This window comes from Salmo salar, chromosome ssa02 (assembly GCF_905237065.1).
Source record: "Salmo salar chromosome ssa02, Ssal_v3.1, whole genome shotgun sequence".
Classification (NCBI taxonomy): Eukaryota; Metazoa; Chordata; class Actinopteri; order Salmoniformes; family Salmonidae; genus Salmo; species Salmo salar.
This window is the reverse complement of record NC_059443.1, coordinates 25,456,070-25,463,769: the sequence shown is the minus strand read 5'-3', so window position 1 is coordinate 25,463,769 and position 7,700 is coordinate 25,456,070.

The following is a 7,700-nucleotide window of genomic DNA, read 5'->3' as shown; positions in this document are numbered from 1 at the left end:
CTTTTTCAAATGATTTGAACAGTTTCTGTTGTAGGTTTGATGTGTGATTTTGCGTCGCAGCAGAAAGTGGCCTTGGACAGTATAGACAGCATACCAGTTGTTGATATACAGATCTCTGTGAATGACGTCAAGCAATACTTTCAACGTGTCAACCCACGAAAATCATATGGTCCAGACGGCGTCACCAGCAAGGCACTTAAGGCATGCGCAGACCAGCTTGCATTACCATTCCAGAAACTGTTCCAGCTGTCACTGAACAGTGGGATAGTTCCAGACTTATGGAAGAAATCACTGACTGTCCCAGTAGCTAAAAACAACAGGCCAAAAGAAAATAACGATTTACGCCCTGTAGCCCTAAACTCTGTAAATATGAAATGTATTGAAAAAATTATGAAAAAACAAATTCTGGTCTCTCCTCCCAATTAGACTCAAACCATTTTGCCTACCGTGCTTCCAGGGGTGTTGATGTGTTACTGGTCATGTTGAACAATATCTACGAACATTTAGGAAAGGCAAATAGCCTAGTGAAAATTGTATTAATTGACTTTAGTGGAATGTTTAACTCCATCCAACCCCACCTACTGGTGGATAAGCTGGTGAATTTAGGTGTCAACTCTCTACTGATCAAGTGGATAATTAGTTTCCTTGTGAACCATACTCAACAAGTGAAGTTTAACTCTGCCATCTCTACATCTAGAATGGTGAATAAGGGAGCCCCTCAAGGTTGCGTACTTTCACAGATACTGCACACGATTGTCAAGCCTCTGATGCAGCCCACATTTTACGCAAACTGAACCATTTTAATGTTGACCGCCATATCTTGCAAATGTTCTATAAATCTATCCTGCAGAGTGTGCTGTCCATTGGTCTGATATGCATTTTCGGTAACATGCGAGTGCAAGACCAAGTCAAGCTTCAGCGCTTGATTAAGGTGGCGGGAAGGATAATTGGTATAGATCAAGAATCAGCCAACCTGTACACAAATCTCATCCTCATAAAACTTCAAAGCATTTTACAGGACAGTACTCATCCCTTTCACTCAATTCAGTCACAGCAGCAGCCGGACAAGGGGAAAGACTTCTTCAAATGAAAATGAAAACAGATAGATATGTGTACTCTTATTCCAACAGCCATTAATTGTTGGTCCCTCGAGTATACAGTATGTTGGACTTTCACTTTAAATGTGTAGCTATAGCATTTTGAATGAATTCAATTGTGTAGTTTCTGTTTTAAGTACATTAACAAATTAATTTTTCCCTGATGGGATAATAAAGTTGATCTGAATCTACAGAGCAGCTGGTTATAGCTCACTGGGCACTGCCGTCTATTCCATGTTGGGTGAACGTAATTGAATTGAAACAACCAGTATGCCCAGTGGGTGGTCATTTAACCAGGCAGTCTGAGCTCATTAAAAGCTGTTTACAGATTACTGGTTCACTCATGATGACCAGAGAGAGGAGAAACTGTACACTTCCATAACTATTTTGTGACTCGAGCAAACAAAACCTTGTTGGCAGAGTCAGAGGCATGGTCATACAGTTGGAAGTCGGAAGTTTACATACACCTTAGCCAAATACATTTAAACTCAGTTTTTCACAATTCCTAACATTTAATCCTAGTAAAAAGTCCCTGTTTTAGGTCAGTTAGGATCACCCCTTTATTTTATGAATGGGAAATGTCAATAATAGTATAGAAAATGATTTATTTCAGCTTTTATTTCTTTCATCACATTCCCAGTGGGTCAACAATTTACATACACTCAATTAGTATTTGGTAGCATTGCCTTTAAATTGTTTAACTTGGGCCAAACGTTTCGGGTAGCCTTCCACAAGCTTCCCACAATAAGTTGGGTGAATTTTGGCCCATTCCTCCTGACAGAGCTGGTGTAACTGAGTCAGGATGGTAGGCCTCCTTGTTCGCACATGCTTTTTCAGTTCTGCCCACACATTTTCTATGGGATTGAGGTCAGGGCTTTGTGATGGCCACTCCAATACCTTGACTTTGTTGTCCTTAAGCCATTTTGCCACAACTTTGGAAGTATGCTTGGGGTCATTGTCCATTTCGAAGACCCATTTGTAACCAAGCTTTAACTTCCTGACTGATGTTTTGAGATGTTGCTTCAATATATCCACATAATTTCCCCCCTCATGATGCCATCTATTTTGTGAAGTGCGCCAGTACCTCCTGCAGCAAAGCACCCCCACAACATGATGCTCCCACCCCGTGCTTCACGGTTGGGATGGTGTTCTTTGGCTTGCAAGCCTCCCCCTTTTTCCTCCAAACATAACGATGGTCATTATGGCCAAACAGATCTATTTTTGTTTCATCAGACCCGAGAACATTTCTCCAAAAAGTACAATCTTTGTCCCCATGTGCAGTTGCAAACCGTAGTCTGGCTTTTTTATGATGGTTTTGGAGCAGTGGTTTCTTCCTTGCTGAGCGGCCTTTCAGGTTACGTCGATATAGGACTCGTTTTACTGTGGATATAGATACTTTTGTACCTGTTTCCTCCAGCATCTTCACAATGTCCTTTGCTGTTGTTCTGGGATTGATTTGCACTTTTCGCACCAAAGTACGTTCATCTCTAGGAGAGAGCAGGTATGATGGCTGGCTGCATGGTCCCATGGTGTTTATACTTGCGTACTATTGTTTGTACAGATTAACGTGGTACTTTCAGGCGTTTGGAAATTGCTCCCAAGGATGAACCAGACTTGGTCTACTATTTTTTTCTGAGGTCTTGGCTGATTTCTTTTGATTTCCCCATGATTTCAAGCAAAGAGGCACTGAGTTTGAAGGTAGGCCTTGAAATAGATCCACAGCTACACCTCCAATTGACTCAAATGATGTCAATTAGCCTATCAGAAGCTTCTAAACCCATGATGTCATTTTCTGGAATTTCCCAAGCTGTGAAGTGAAAGTGAAATAATCTGTCTGTAAACAATTGTTGGAAAAATTACTTATGTCATGCACAAAGTAGATGTCCTAACCGACTTGCCAAAACTATAGTTTGTTAACAAGAGATTTGTGCAGTTGTTGAAAAACAAGTGTTAATGACTGCAACCTAACTGTATGTAAACTTCCAACTTCAACTGTATATATGACTTGCCTCGTGAAATTTTGACAATCCGAAATCAAAGTAAAGGTAGCCAGGTCAGCCTGCACTCCATCCCTACAGTCCAGGTGTCAACCATCAGTAAGTGAGTCTATCTGTCTGTCACGGCAGACGTGCTTGCTTATACTATCCTTTCGTCTGGTTGGTCACAGGATGAGCAAGACATCCCTGGGATTCATGCGAACCCAATACACACATTTGTCATTACACAACTTTTAAACAATTGCGGTCAGTGAACATGGCCCTATTTCTATTACAGCATATTTGATGACTGTTATTCATATTCCATTCACCCCACTCAATGTAACATCGATAGTTTTAGGCTAGTGCAAGATACTAAAATGTTCTCTATACCCATAATGAGGTTGACACAACTTAGCCTATGAATGGAAGTTTACAACTTACAGTAGGTGCACAGGTTAAGAGAAATTTCAGTAATCAAGGTGACAGACATTGACACATTCACTACCGCTAGCTGATCTAGCTGATCAAAGCTGTATTCATTAGTCCAACAGTTGCAAATTAGAGTTTAAAATTGGACAAATTCAGGTATGTTTATCCCCGTTTTGTTCTGTTTTTCCATTTAAGAAACGTTTCAACAGAATCAGTGGAATGAATACACCCCTGATCACATGCAAATACAGTTCACTTTCATAGCAGCCACATACAAACAGCATGATCCCTTTGATTGTTGTATAATTCCTTCTCGCATCTATGCGCTCTCCTCCTCTCACCTTTTTCCCCTTCGCTTATGGACTTCAGTGCACAACACATCAGCTTTCTGTGACCAGGTGAAAAAACCTTTCCAAGCCAAACCTTCATATCATAACCGCTACACACAGCCTACATCATTGTCACCATATTAATGTCATAGTCAACATAGCTACCAGTGTACAACAAACAGTTTAGCAGTTACACCTGCGGGCCCCGGTGACAATACATTAATAAAACCAGAAGCTTACCTTGACTTCCAGTGTTGGATAGCCATAGCCAGCTAGCTAACATAGCATCGCTATCTGTTTGAGCTGGGTGTTTGAGTAGGCTAAACTAGTTAGCTGCATTTGCTAGTTAAGTGAAAGTAAAAGTTTAAAAAAATACAACAACTATAGCTAGCTCTGTATCGCGCTCTCTTGCTTGTCCTTAATTTAGGAAAATTTTTTTTTTTTTAAACTGTTCAACTATTGTCTTTTTCGTTTGAGTCAACTAACCACATTTTATACATTGTAGTGCTATCTAGCTGTAGCTTATGGTTTCAGTACTAGATTCATTCTCCTTTGATTGGGTGGACAACGTGTCAGTTCATGCTGCAAGAGCTCTGCTAGGTTGGAGGACGTCCTCCAGAAGTTGTCATCATTACTCTTCTGACTCTTCCACGTCGTCTTTGACCACCCAACAGAGGGCCAAGAGGGAGGTGAGCGTCTCCTCTGTCTATGCCAGGGGTCCAGGACAGTGTCTGAGTATGCTCTGGATTTCCGGACAGTGGCTGGAACGACCAGGCCCTGTTGACGGTTTTCCGCAGCGGGCTACAGGTGGAAGTCCAGACTGAGCTGGCCTGTCGCGATGAGGACCGTCGTCACCCATCCCAGGGATTCGGTTCTCTCCCAGGAACCTACAGTGAGACTGAGCCCATGGAGGTGGGCACGACACTCCTTCCCACAGAGGAACGTCAACGCCGCAGTCAACAGGGTCTCTGCTCCTACTGTGGGGAGTCAGACCACCCCTGGAACACCTGTCCCAAAAGGAAAACCAGGCGAGGAAGCGACAGGCCGAGGAGCGCTCCTGCACCTTCCCAGGTAGGCGTGGATGTGCCTTGCTCCTCTCTGTTCACCCAGCCTGTCCTCCTTCCTGTCACCTTCCTGGACTACCCTAGTCCTCCACTGAGTCCTGCCCTAGTGGACTCAGGTGCTGCAGGCAATTTTCTAGCCCGGTCAGTGGCCTTACAATTACGCATTCCTCTAGTCCCCTTACAACCCCCTATCCTAGTCCATGCCTTAGACAACCGTCCCAATTTCCCTCACAACCACCATGAACACTTTCCTCATTTTAGACTCTCCTGTACACCATGTAGTTTTAGGTTTTCCCCTGGTTACAGTTGCATAAACCCAGGATATCATGAACAGAGAGGAGGCTGTTGGGTTGTTCACAGGAGTGTCAGGAGAGGTGTCTCTCTGTGTCTATCTGTGCCACCTCCATGGAAATTCCAGACCAGGCCACCCACGTTCCTATCCCGGAGGAATACCGGAACCTACATTTGGCTTTTTCAAAAGACTCGTGCCTGCCCCCTCATCGCCCATGGGACTGCATTATCAACCTACTGCCTGGTTCTACCCTCCCACGGGGGCACATCTACCCTCTCTCGCATGCAGAAACCGAAGCCATGGAGGACTACGTCCAGGAGGCACTGGCCCAAGGATTCCTCCGTCCGTCCACCTCTCCGGCCTCCTTCAGCTTCTTTTTCATGAAGAAGGACGGAGGTTTCCTCCCCTGTATTGATTACTGGACACTGAATAAGGCAACAGTTAAATTCAGTTATCCCTTGCCTCTCATACCCCCTGTGATCAAACAGATGCACGGTGTTCAACACTTTACCAAATTGGATTTACGCAGTGCCTACAACCTGGTGCGCATCAAAGAGGGGGACGAATGGAAGACCGCCTTCAGCACCAGGCACTATGAATACAGGGTAATGCCCTACGGCCTGACAAATGCACCCTCTGTGTTTAAATCCTTCATTAACGATTAACATGTTGGTTTGCTGTGTAGTGGTGTACATAGACCACATCTTGGTGTACTCCACTACATGTGAGCAACATGTCTCTCATGTCAACTCTGTTTTGGAGAGGCTGATAGGGCATCACCTGTACGCCAAAGGCGGAGAAGTGAATGTTCTTTCAACAAGCGGTCTCCTTCCTGGGCTATCGGATATGCACCGCGGGAGTGGAGATGGAGCATAGAGTCAGTGCAGTATGGTCGTAGCCTGTTCCATCCAACATAAAGGCGGTGCAGCGCTTCCTAGGTTTTTCCAACTATTTCAGGCACTTCATTAGGGGTTTCAACACAGTGGTGGCCCCTCTCACCTCCCTCCTGAAGGGAGGTCCTCGGCAGCTGCTCTGGACTGAGGAGGCCAACAAAGCTTCCCGTGCGCTCAAGGAACGTTTTACGAATGCACCTGTTCTGGCTCATCCTGACCCGTCTCTGCCCTTTGTCGTGGAGGTGGACGTCTCCGAGGTTGGAGTAGAGGCTGTTCTCTCCCAATGCACTGGATCGCTGCCTTAACTCCATCCGTGTGCCTTCTACTCACGGAAGCTGTCTCCCGCGGAGTGGAACCACGATGTGGGGGATCGTGAGTTGTTGGTTGTCAAGAAGGCGCTGAAAACATAGCAGCACTGGCTGGCGGGTGCTCAACACCGATTCCTTTTTTGGACGGACCACTGGAACCTAGAGTATATTCGAGCAGCGAAGAGGCTGAACCCGCCAGGATCTAAGAATGTCAAGGCCGACACCCATTATTCCCATGTCCCACATTGTGGCTCCTGTCGTGTGGAATGTGGACGCGGACATCCATAGAGCCCTGCGACAGGAGTCCTCACCTGCCCACTGTCCCGAGGGGCGTATATCTACGTCACCTCTGATGTGCGGGACCATCTCCTCGCCTTGGCACACACAGCACCTGTGTCGGGATACCCGGGTATAGCCCGTACTATCGACTGTCTCTCCACCAAGTTTTGGTGACCCACCTTGGCCCAGGATGTCCGGGTATACGTCTCTTCGTGCACCACCTCCTTACCCGAGCAAGACACCGAGACACCTCCCCTATGGCAAAATCCACCTGCTGCCGGGTTCCCCATGACCCTGGTCCCATCTTTCCGTGGACTTTGTCACGTGGGACGTACTGGACCGTTCTCTCATTTGGGACTTCCACAGGCGTTGTCCCAACCGACCCGCACCACGTCTCCGGGGTCGTCCCCAAGGTCGGCGGCGCCCCGCTGGAGCAGCTCCTGGGGGGGGTGTGTTACTGTCACACCAGCGTTCACTTTGGTGCCCCCTTCTGTCCAGCTCAGGTGTTCGGCGTCGCCTGCTTTCTAGCTGCTGCCGAACCTGCTGCTGGCAAACGCCCTTCACTCATTTACCCCGGACTTGTCTTGTCATCATTACACACACCTGGTTCCAATCCCCACTATATCTATATATATATATAGACCACATCTTGGTGTACTCCACTACATGTGAGCAACAGGGGGAATATATATATATATATTCCCCCTGTCGTTTGTCTTTGTATATGTTTCTTGTTTTCCTGAGAGGAATCACTAGTACATTTTCCTGAGTACTTTATTATTTTGCACTTTGGGTTTCGTTCAGCTTTTATCTATGGTGCTTATAGCACCATAGCATAGCATAGTTTATTTGTATTTAGTTTAGTCACATTATTTTTTAAATTTGTAGTGTTTGCCAATCACTTGGGCTGCCAGAATTATTTGCCATACCTTTTGCCTCATCCATCTCAATTATACAATTTCTCAATTCCTCATCAATCCAAGGAGATTTGACAGTTTTTACAGTCATTTTCTTAATGGGTGCGTGCTTA